We start from the raw sequence: 12,820 nt of genomic DNA on the forward strand, positions 1-12,820 counted from the left end.
CTAACCTTAATGTAAGGCCAAAACCTAATTTTGTTTTCATGAATATTGTGGCAAACCTCTTTAAGGTTAGGAGCGTTTGTCACAAACTAAGTGGTAAACTGTCACCAAATCACCCAAGAATGAGAGTTCTTTCGAACAGGACAGTACCTGTGTGTTTGTTTCTCCGTCCTGGTCCACCCAGGCCGTAGGCGAGGTCAAGGATAGCAGGGTTCGGTACACGAATCGGGTTCTCGGTAGGTCCAGGTCCAAACGCCAACAGGTAAGTCCAAAACAGTCCAACTCATACACGGTAAATCCATCTCTATTTTCTCTTTCTCTATTGTTCATAGATCCTTCCAGCACTCTCTTCTTCTCTTCCTGGTTTTTCTTGACCCTTTATCTGTGGGTTGGCTCCACCTTCTGAGGGTTCCCCTTGCTTCTGGGACTTGTAGTTTTGGTGGTCGGCCATTTTGTGATCTGTAGTTCTGACAGGGGTGGCCATTTTAGTGATCGGGCAGAGCCCGTTTATTAGTTCTGCTCTCACATATCTGCCATTTACCACTCGACCCCCTTCTTTGCCACAATATGTACAATAGACAATTTTGTTTTATCTAGCAGAAACCCAAGTGAGGGCTTCAGAGAAAAGCTCTTTGGCTCTCAGACGATTCGCAAATAGGAAAAACTTTGCAGCAGGTGGTTCAGATTAGCAAACATTGCCATGCTGGTAGGTGGTAATATTTACATAATACCCAGCCCTGAATCGAAACATAAAGATGAAAATAATTTGCACATCATGTCAAAGGAAAAAACAAGTAAAGTCCAAATAAAACAAATTAGAATGCACAGGCGTGAATGAGAGAAAAACAGATGGGCTGTGAGTGTTAAACAGCATCTACAGCTCAAATCACACAGAGTGACAATGTCCACGGCATCAAAATTGGCATGTGAGAGTCGGGCGCATCAATTTACATACACTGCATAACGTATGCCAATTGAATTGTCACGAGAATCCATAACAAACAGTTATATTTGTTATGTTCACTATGTAGTCCTTGTGAATTATTGTTATGTGTTCCTTTTGACTCACCTTATATAAGTCATAAGGGAGCCACTGTACCTGCCTGCTCTAAACAGTTGTTAGCTCACGAACAAGAGGACAGTTGTGGCTAATACATCTGAGCAGTTTATAAAGAATTTAGCTAGCCTCATTCTTTCTACATAAAAGTCTTCTCTTGAAAATCGAGTTCCTCGAGTTCCCCAGCCATAGCCTGTCTGGGCTATTCATGGGTTACACGTTGCGTTACAATATTGTTTTGAACGTTAGTTTTAGGACTGATGCCCAACTGAGCATTCTACTCAATGCATCCTCATTGGGCGCTGATGAAGATTGCCTACTAATTTTTTGCCGCCTTTAGACAAATTTATCATAATTCTGATGTCGCCAGATTGACTTTAGTAGCAGTACAATGTTAGCTATCTAAGATTAAGGGGAGACCTCCAGATTTTAGCTAGCCAACTTTAGCATTTCTAGCTATTTTTGATTAACTTTGCTAGCTAATGACAACATTTCTGGCTATAGTATATTTGACAACATGATGGCAAAGTTGTTTACTACTAAATATGTGCAGATTTTGCAAATGCATTCCCAAGCACCTAGTATAATTTAGGTGAAACAGTGATTAGCCTCAGTTCTACTGTCGAGCAACAATATGGCTGTGGAATCTGTAGAAATGTAGTAAGATGGCGCTGAGGGTGCAGTATATTGTTTTTTCATATGTTATTTCTTACATTATTAGCCCAGAATCTTTTGGTGTTATTACATACAGCCGGAAATAACTTTTGGAGATCAGAGTGGAGTACATCAGGAAGTGTATAGGAGATGTTGTACCCACTGTGACTATTAAAACCTACCCAAATGGCAGCATTCGCACAAAACTGAAAGCGTGAACCACCGCATTTAACCATGACAAGGTGACTGGGAATATAGCCGAATACAAACTGTGTAGTTATTCCCTCCGTAAGGCAATCAAACAGGCAAAACGTCAGTACAGAGACAAAGTGGAGTCATAATTCAACGGCTCAGACACGAGACGCATTTGGCCAGGTCGACAGACAATCACGGACTATAAAGGTAAAACGAGCCACGTTGTAGACACCAACGTCTTGCTTCTGGACAAGCGTGTTGTCCCTCGCAAGGCTGCTGGCCCAGACAGCACCCCTAGCCATGTCCTCAGAGCATGCGCAGACCAACTGGCTGGAGTGTTTACAGACCTAGTCAATCTCTCCCTGTCCCAGTCTGCTGTCCCCACTTGCATCAAGATGTCCACCATTGTTCCTGTACCAAAAGTAAAGGTAACTGAACTAAATTACTATTGCCCCGTGGTAGTCACCTCTGTCATCATGAAATGCTTTGAGAGACTAGTCAAGGATCATATCACCTCTACCTTACCTGACACCCTAGAGTAACTTCAATTTGCTTACCACCCCAATGAATCCACAGACAATGCAATCGCCGTCGCACTGCACACTACACACTATCCCATCTGGACAAAATAAATACCTATGTAAGAATTATGTTCAATGACGACAGCTCAGCATTCAACACCATAGTACCCTCCAAGCACATCATTAAGCTTGAGGACCTGGGTCTGAACCCCGCCCTGTGCAACTGGGTCCTGGACTTCCTGATGGGTCACCCCCAGGTGGTGAAGGTAGGAAACAACACCTCCTCTTTGCTGATCCTCAACACTGGGGCCCCACAAGGGTGTGTGCTCAGCCCCCTCCTATACTTCCTGTTCACCCATGACTGCATGGGCACGCACACCTCCAACCCAAATCATCAAGTTTACAGACGACACAACAGTAGTGGACTTGATTACCAACAACGATGAGACAACCTACAGGGAGGAGGGGAGGGCACTCGGAGTGTGGTGTCACGAAAACAACCTCTAAATGTCAACAAAAGGAGATGATCGTGGACTTCAGGAAACAGGAGAGAGAGCACCCCCCTATCCACATCGAAGGGACAGCAGTGGAGGAGGTGGAAAGTTAAGTTCCTAGGCGTACACATTACAGACAAACTGAAATGGTCCACCCACACAGACAGGAGGCTGAAGAAATTTGGCCTGTCACCCAAAATCCTGACAAACTTTTACAGATGCACAATCGAGAGCATCCTGTTGGGCTTTATCACAGCCTGGTACGGCAACAGAAGCGCCTCAACCGCAAGGCTCTACAGATGGTGCAGTCTGCACAACGCATCACCGGGGCAAACTACATATGTTTCCAATACAGCCATTCGAATTGAATTGAGAGAGATATGTTCTATACAAGTGCGCAATTACATTATGCAAACTGAAATATAGTAACAATACAAATCAGTGTTGAAGTGCCAATAACACTTACATTAAAAAAATCACAAGGATCCCTCATTCAATGCAATGGTGATGAATGGATAAGCACTTCTACAATCCAGAGCATTTCACACAAAACTCTGGCAACACCTGAATCGATCCATAGATATTTTCAATGGTATATTAATGAATCAATGCTTAATAAGGCTAGGCGTCCCGCTAGCGGGACAACTTCTGGTGAAACTGGAGGGAGCGCAATTCAAATAAGTAATCATAAACATTATGGATATTAAACATTTAGGTACATACAAGTGTCTTATATCGGTTGAAAGCTTAAATTCTTGTTAATCTAACTGCACTGTCCGATTTACAGTTGGCTTTACAGCAAAAGCATGCCATGCGATTGTTTGAGGACTGCACCCTACATCAAAATATTTTTCCACCGGCACAGGTTTCATAAATTCACAAATTGTGATTAAATATTCACTTATTTATGAAAATCTTCCTCTAATTTGTCATCCAAAGGGTCCCAGATATAACATGTAGTGTTGTTTTGTTATATAAAATCCTTCTTTATATCCCAAAAAGTCTGTTTAGTTGGCACCATCGACTTCATTAATCCACTCTTTCAACATGCCAAGATAGGAATCCAAAAATCTACCCCTAAACATTGTTTTAACAATTCAAAATATGTTTATATCCAATCCTCAGATACCATAAAAGGTAATTAAACTATAATATTTCATACGGAAAGAAGTATGTTCAATAGAAAAACAATATTAGCAGGTGCGTGTCCTCTTTATCGCGTGCATACACAAATTTCCAAGTCTGTGTCCCTGTAGTAAAACTCATTATTCTTACTTGTTTTGGAAGAAACAAGCCTGAAACCTTGAGTGCTGACACCCAGTGGAAGCCATAGGAATTACATACTGGCAGCGAGATTTAATTATTTCCCTATACTTTCCAATGTAAGAGCATGGGCTCTCAAAAAAATAATTCAGTTTGGTTTTTCTTTGGATTTTCTTCTACCATATCTATTGTGTTATAGTCTCCTACATTATTCTAACATTTCTACAAACTTCAAAGTGTCTTTTTTCCAACGGTACCAATTATATGGATATCCTGGCTTCAGAGCCTGAGCAACAGGCAGTTTACTTTGGGCACGTCAGTCAGGCGGAAATTGAGAAAAAAGGACCCTAGCCTGAAGAAGTTTTAAGAGGAGAGGCCAAACAAGGCATTGGACCCATCAAGGGTCTCCTGAGGTGAAAAAATAAGCCTCTTCATGGAAGTCAAGCCTCCAAAGGGGAAGGGGGCTTGTAATTAGGCTCTAGAACTGCTGGCAGGTGGGTCCATGTGTCTTCAGGTCTGTGGGCCAAAGCCACAAAATGATTGTGTGGTTTCTGATGTGAGGGCATTGCCACAGAGGGTAACTGTAGTAGCTATAGCTCCTCACAGCAATTCAGACACAAAATGTAAACTAAGGTGACTGGATGGGAAGATAATTAGACAGAACAGAAGTGAGCCATAGCTGGTAGTTAATACATCAAAAGCAAGAGAGACCGGAATTGGAATCCCAAATTTCTTAAATATTCCATAGACTGTCAATAGGAAATATCCATCCATACATTTCAAAACAGCTTCTATATTCAACGGATGCCAAACCACAAATCCAAGGGGAGTAGTAGTCCACAATCCAGACTAAACTATAAAAGAAAACCTGATCACTGGAAAGTAAAAGTTGTCTGGCTTAAGTCGATCACAGCTCCTTGCGTTTTGGTATAATTTACCAGCAGTACTCATTGATAACCAACCAACACTAACACTAAGAGCATCATCCATCTTCTTGGCTGTAACGCGAGGAGACCACTAATTGAGCTCCCGCCAGGGACCGGGTAACCATAAATAATTGGCATGCTTTCTTTTTTATTGCTCCACTAAAGTGGGACATCCTTGATTCTCTGTTAAGGCAGTTTGGCAGAGGTAGGTATGGCATCGGGAAATATGAATTCCCCAACCGTCATTAATAATCGCCACAGGACAGGATAGAATAGTATGAATGGATATTGCTGCAGCAGCCATTGTTAGTGAGAGCAAAACCTGTTGTACTAGTATCTGGTTAGGGGGTAGAAGGGAAATTAGAAAGAGAAAAAAAAATCGCTGTGTGACAAATTCATTTTAATTGCAAAAAAATGCAATAAAATGCAACAAAAGCTCAAAATCCAAAGCAAAGCTGCCATGCAAAGCATGAGGTAGATTGGTGAGATTAGGTTATTATACTGCCTATGATCCCCACCTAGTGAACATTACACATCACAACACACATTGCCACAAGACTTGAATATCACCATGTAACTTCCCCAGAACACAGAAGGTTCAGGAATGCTACTAAATAAACAAGATGATTCTTAATCACTATGATCAAATATGAGATCAGCTATTTTATGACAGCAGGGTTAAATAATGGTATTTAGAATGGTAGCCTTGGTGGGATGGGCTGCTCGTAGGTGATATACAATGCAATCTTAGCCATATAAAAATGAACAGTCCCGTAATGTATGAGCCTCATCTCCACTGTGAGCAAGAAATCCTGGGGTTCTGTCACGATGCATTGCAGTGAGATCCCTCCGCTGTGGGCCAGTCTCTGGGCACTAAAGAAGCCGCCTTGGTCTTCGGCGACGATGTCTAGCTGGATGTCGTCCCCTGGGACTGAGTTGGAGGGCCCCATGCAGAAGACATCAGCCGGCACAGAGATGTTGGTGGGGAAAGTGATGTTGTCGAAAGAGATTTTTAGGGGAGGGATAAACACGAGGGGTCCCGTATGTACTCGCAGGCTACGCGTTCACAATGGCTGGAAGGAGAAGGAACAATTAAAAGGGGTACGAAGCACAAGGGACAAAGAGTCAGAAATTGTGAAATTATGATGAAGAGTTGTGTGACTGTCACAAGGTGCAAAGTGACAATTCTGGTCAGACAAAATTGTCACCAAAGATTGCCACCATCAGCTGCAGCCCATATACAAACCTGCAGTGTGATACAGCATCTCAGATGCCAGCCACCTCTTAAGAAAAGGATGAGTTATAAAAGAGCAATGATAATTGATCAGAGAAAGAGCGTGTAAAACCAAAATGACTCATTTCACACAGACACAGCAGGCCAGACAGTAAAGGAAAGTAAACACTGTTTAGTGTTTAGTTCTAGTTCTCACCCCTCTTCTGCCCAACGGAAGTTGGGTGGACACTCGAAGGACAGGCATCTGAACCCTCACTTTACATTGAAGCAGCTCTCTGTCACTGCACAGCTGTGGGATCCGGCCACACACTCATTCATATCTGAACAGAAGCTCTCTGTCACAGCACAGGTGTGGGATCCAGCCACACACTCATTCATATCTGAACAGAAGCTCTCTGTCACAGCAAAGCTGTGGGATCCAGCCACACACTCATTCATATCTGAACAGAAGCTCTCTGTCACAGCACAGCTGTGGGATCCGGCCACACACTCATTCATATCTGAACAGAAGCTCTCTGTCACAGCACAGCTGTGGGATCCGGCCACACACTCATTCATATCTGAACAGAGAGAGAACTAAAAATGTTAGCAGTGCGTTTCACACACAATACTGCACATACACAGTCATGCACATCTAAATGCATCTGTATTAAATTACATCTATTACACTTCCTGTAATCGCAGGACACTGTACTTCAATGTACTGCCTCTTGGGGACATTCTTTAACAATGCACTGTCTTTGCGTAAATAATTGACTATTCTATAGAGGATGAAACTGCAGGGAGAGAATGAAGTACCATGTTAAGGATTAATTAAACCATTTCCTGTTGCCACAGGAAGCTGAACCTCAACACAGGGAATCCCTGTAAGGTCACAATGAGTTGTGTGGAAGGACGGTTAGCTAGAAGATAATGCTTTTCTATCAAAGAAAGGCCTTGTTCTCGGCGGGACCAAGTTTTCACTGTAAAAAGTCAATTTTACATAGTCAGGTGTAGGCTTGTGTTCATCGGGAGCGTCTGTTGAACAATCCCATACCTGCATTTTGTTTCTAGCCTCAACCGTTCTGCTGATGTCACTCAAAAGCACATTTAACTCTAGGTCAGGCTTCAAGTGAGGCCTTTCTGCAATGTAGTTGGGAAGTGAGGTGAATTAATTAATTGTTAATTAGTGTTGTGTCTAGGGTTAGTGAACAAGTAGTCCGGGTTATGGCTAGGGTTGAGCCAAGATGTAGAGATGAAGCAAAGGGAAAGGGTTAGGGTTGAGGCTAGGATCAGGATTGAAGCAGGGATGTGGCCATTAATCTGGTTCAGGGTTTGCATAAGGGTAATCTATTTCATGACGGTTGACGAGAAATTGACTACTTCTTGTCTAGACTTTATAAGAAACATGTATGTGTTGAAAATGCCTAACCACTTGTATCATCTATTTACATACACTTAAAACGTACATACCCAATCAGACATGCCACTATGGGCTTCTTCACGGTACCCAAACCAAAAACAGATTTAATGCGTCGTTCAGTTATGAATAGAGCAATGTCATCATGGAATGCTCTGCTACCAGAGGTTACACAGGCAAAAATCTAGTTTTAAAAAGCAGATAAAAAACATATTGTATCACAGTGCCTCTCCTGCTTCTGAATATATAATCTAACTGTATATACAGTAAGAATATAAAAATGTATATACAGTGCCTTCGCAAACTATTCAGACCCATTGACTTTTTCCACATTTTGTTATGTTATATTTAGCTTTATTCTAAAATGGATGAAATAAACAATAAATCCTCAGCAATCTACACACAATACCCCATAATGACAAAGCGAAAACAGGTTTTTAAAAGTGTTTACACATTTAAAAAAACATAAATACTTGATTTACATAAGTACCCTTTGCTACGAGACTTGAAATTGAGCTCAGGTGCATCCTATTTCCATTGATGATCCTTGAGAAGTTTCTATAATATGATTGGAGTCCACCTGTGATAAATTCAATTGATTGGACAACATTTGGAAAGGCACATATAAGGTCCCACAGTTGACAGTGCATTTCAGAGCAAAAAACCAAGCCATAAGGTCGAAGGAATTCTTTATAGAGCTCCGAGACAAGAGTGTGTCGAGGCACAGATCTGGGGAAGGGTACCAACACATTTCTGCAGCATTGAAGGTCCCCAAGAACACAGTGGCCTCCATCATTCTTAAATGGAAGATGTTTGGAACCACCAAGACTCTTCCTAGAGCTGGCTGCCCGGCCAAACTGAACAGGAATCATGGGGGAAAGGCCTTGGTCAGGGAGATGACCGAGAACCCGATGGGCACTCTGACAGAGCTTCAGAGTTCATCTGTGGAGATGGGAGAAGCTTCCAGAAGGACAACCATCTCTGCAGCACCCCACCAATCAGGCCTTTATGGTAGAGTGCCAGACAGAAGCCACTCCTCAGTAAATGACCGCCCGCTTGGAGTTTGCCAAAAGGCACCAAAAAACTCTCAGACCATGAGAAACAAGATTCTGTAGTCTGATGAAACCAAGATTGAACTCTTTGGCCTGAATGCCAAGCTTCGCGTCTGGAGGAAACCTGGCACCATCCCTACAGTGAAGCACGGTGGTGGCAGCATCATGCTGTCAGGATGTTTTTCAGTGGCAGGGACTGGGAGACTAGTCAGGATTGAGGGAAAGATGAACGGAGAAAAGTACAGAGAGATCTTTGAGAAAAGCATGCTCCAGAGCGCTCAGGACCTCAGACTGGGGCGAAGGTTCATTTTCCAACAGGACAATGAACCTAAGTACAAAGCCAAGACAATGCAGGAGTGGCTTCGGTACAAGTCTCTGAATGTCCTTGAGTGGCCCAGCCAGACCCCAATCTAATCTATCTCTGGAGAGACCTAAAAATTGCTGTTCAGCAATGCTCCCCATCCAACCTGACAGAGCTTGAGATGATCTGCAGATAAGAATGGGAGAAACTTCCCAAATACAGGTGTGCTAAGCTTGTAGCGTCATACCCAAAATGGCAAACACTTCTAAAAACCTGTTTTTGCTTTGTCATTATGGGGTATTATGTGTGTATATTGATGAAGGGAAAAAAAACAATTTATTACATTTTAGAATAATAATAAGTCTGAATACTTTTCGAGGTACCGTATGAATTGTGTGTAAATTGTAACTCTTGGTGACTTTCCAATATACACTGAGTTTACCAAAGTTTAGAAACACATTCCCAATATTGAGTTGCACCCCCCACGCTTTTGCCCTCAGAAGACCCTCAATTCGTCTGGACATGGACTTTACAAAGTGTTGAAAGCGTTCCACAGGGATGTTGGCCCATGTTGACTCCAATACTTCCCACAGTTGTGTCAAGTTGACTGGATGTCCTTTGGGTGGTTTTCTTGATACACACGGGAAACTGAGTGTGAAAAACCCAGCAGCGCTGCAGTTCTTGACACAAACCGGTGCGCCTGGCACACACCATACCATACCCCTGTTCAAAGGCACTTATATATTTTGTCTTGCCCATTCACTCTCTGAATGGCACACATACACAATCTGTCTCAATTATCTCAAGGCTTCCTTCTTTAATGTGTACCCTCCCCTTCATCTGCACTATTGAGGTGGATTTAACAAGTGACTTCAATAAGGGATCACTGTTAGGTTCTATTATTAGAGTAAGAACTCGACGGCCACCTTCAAAGCTTAAACCAAGTTTATTCTTCCCATAGGGTCAATACAGCCCCATTAGACAAAGTCATGGTTCCACCCGTGGTAGTATACATACCCCACTTTGGATGGGAGTCTCCTCGTTATCGCCAAACATTGCATCATTATTGCTAGGCAGGGAGCTGAGTGATATGGGCCTTAAAACGGTTTCTGCCCTTATCAGTACTGCCACGTGATCGTTTCCCCTGCACTCACCCCCTCCCAAGCTTCATTATGGCACCCCTCACGTGTCTCTTTTATAACTAATGATTAATAATAGTTCAAGCTCAAGAACCAAACCTATCAATAGCTTTCACCTAGATTCACCTGGTCAGAACTATTTTATTTTGAAATGTATTTTATTTTTTTAATGTCCTTGTCTATAACTGTTCTGTACTTGGTCATGTATTTGTACATTTTATGGGTACCCCAGAAAGAGTAGCTGCTGCATGTGCAGTAGGTAATGGGCATCCTAACAAACTAAACTAAACATTGCCTCAATTGAAGCCTGACCTAAAGGTAGTGTGCTTTTGACTGACATCAGCAGAACGGTTGAGGCTAGAAACAAAATTCAGGTATGGGATTGTTCAACAGACGCTCTTGATGAACGCAAGCCAACATCTCACCATGTGAAATTAACTCTTCACTGAGAAAACTTGCCCCCACAGAGAACAAGGCCTTTCTTCCATAGAAAAAAGCATTGCCTATAGCCCTCATATAACCATGCTTACTGTGGCAACAGGAAATGGCTTAATTCGTCCTCAACATGGTGCTTCATTCTCTCCCTGCAGTTACACAAAAACATTGTATTCCATCCTTTGTAGAGCGGTCAATTATTTACGTAAAGTGCATTGTTAAATAGTGTCCCCAAGAGGCAGTACATTGAAGTACAGCTTCCTGCGATTACAGGAAGTGACATAATTGAGGGTCATATAGGTGGTTTCAAAAGGTTAAAAAGGTTGATCCTTCCCAGATTTTACATATTTGTGACCAGGGACCGTCATGACCCGACATATGAAATTTGAAGTCAATCAACCTACAGTATTGTTTTTATCTCCATTGGACACAATAATCTAGAAGCTTAAAGCCTCGTTAGAATGAATTCTGAACAGGGTATTGGTCTCTTTTTTTTAGATGGATTGTTTGTGTCTGTCTGTCTGTCTGTCTGTCTGTCTGTCTGTCTGTCTGTCTGTCTGTCTATCTGTCTGTATTTCTGTCTGCCTACATCTGTCTGTCTGCATCTGTCTCTATGTCTTCCTGCTTGCCTGCCTGTTTGCTTGTCTTTGCCTTGAGTTTTTCACCAATTTACCCATTGCAGCTGTATCACCAACTTTTTTTTGCCTTGAATGCAATGCATTGACATATGTGTCAATGTCCTTGACACATATTTATGAGTGAATATCCTGTCTGTGGAGGTTGGAGGGAGAGAGAGATAGGGAGAGGGGGAGGGAGAGAAAGAATGAGGGAGAGATAATGGAGGGAGGAGAGCGAGAAGAGGGAGAGAGAAGGAGAAGAGTGAGGGAGGGGGAGAGAGAAAGGGAGAGGGTGAAGGAGGGAGGGGGAAGAGAGAGGAGGGATGGGAGAGAGTCTGCATGTCTGTCTGCCTGCCGGTCTATCTGTCTGTCTGTCTGCCTGTCTTCCTGTGTTTCTGTCTGTGTGTCTTGTCTGTCTGCCTACCTGTCTGTGTGTCTGTATTTCTGCCTCTCTGTCTGGGAGGAGGAAGTGAGAGAAGAGGGAGAGAGAGAAGGGGGAGAGTGAGGAAAGGGGATAGAGAAAGGGAGAGAGAAAGGGAGAGGGTGAAGTAGGAAGGGGGAGAGAGAGGAAGGAAGGGAGATAGAGGGAGACAAAGAAAGAGAGAGATAGAAGAGGGTGGAGAGAGGGGGAGAGGTTTGAGGTGGTAAACGAAGGGGGAGGGAGAGAGAAGAGAAGAGAAAGGGGGATACATATGAGGTTGAGAGAAAGAGACAGAGGGGTCAAGGAGAAGGAGGTGGGAGAGAGAAGAGAGACGGGGAGAAGGGGAATTAGAGGAAAGAGAGAGCGATGTCTGTCTATTTGTGAGTCTCATCTTTTCATAATTTCCCATTGACTGGAATGTATTGGCATAAACTTCAATTGGTTGTCACTCATCTTTTCCCCACTGACTGCTATGTATTGACATAAGTGTCAAAGTTGTCCTGGTACATGTGGATGAGTGATGTGTGGGTTGACTCATAACCAACAGTCCCTGTGGCTATATCTGTGAGGCAAGTGGGTTTAGGGTCATGAAATATTGTGTGGATGAAGGGCGGTGAGTGGCAGGCGGGTTGAACAATACCTTAAAAAATCCATACATTTATCATTATTGTGCAATTTATATCTATAGGATACAATGAGGTTTTTCTTTCATTATTTTAGGTAATCTGGCATTAGTGCGTATGCTTAATATTTAGGGCCTATAACTGTAAGCCTACACGCCAATCATCAAATGCTTTTGGGAAACAGACACCTCACTGATTTTAGTCTTCTAAAGAGATAATGTTTTTTCATGTAATTTGCACATTAACGAAACCATGCCCCTAATGAGGTCAGAATCAAATCAACTCAAATCTTATTTGTCACATAAACATGGTTAGCAGATTTTAATGCGAGTGTAGCGAAATGCTTGTGCTTCTAGTTCCAACAATGCAGTAATAACCAACGAGTAATCTAACCTAACAATTTCACAACAACTACCATATACACACAAGTGTAAAGGGATGAAGAATATGTACATAACGATATATGAATGAGTGATGGTACAGAACGGCATA

At 42.6% G+C, this 12,820-nt stretch overlaps 1 protein-coding gene across 1 annotated transcript in view; it reads right to left on the reverse strand.

Annotated features, from left to right (window-relative positions):
* atxn10 (ataxin 10) overlaps positions 1 to 557 on the reverse strand; it is a 35,772-nt gene extending 35,215 nt beyond the window's left edge. The window contains exon 1 of the mRNA XM_064938203.1: positions 148 to 557. The gene's annotated coding sequence lies outside the window, so the exon portion shown is untranslated. The remainder of the gene's footprint in view (positions 1 to 147) is intronic.
* Between the last annotated feature and the right edge of the window lie 12,263 nt (positions 558 to 12,820).

The sequence above is a fragment of the Oncorhynchus masou genome, chromosome 26 (assembly GCF_036934945.1).
Source record: "Oncorhynchus masou masou isolate Uvic2021 chromosome 26, UVic_Omas_1.1, whole genome shotgun sequence".
In the NCBI taxonomy this organism is placed as follows: Eukaryota; Metazoa; Chordata; class Actinopteri; order Salmoniformes; family Salmonidae; genus Oncorhynchus; species Oncorhynchus masou.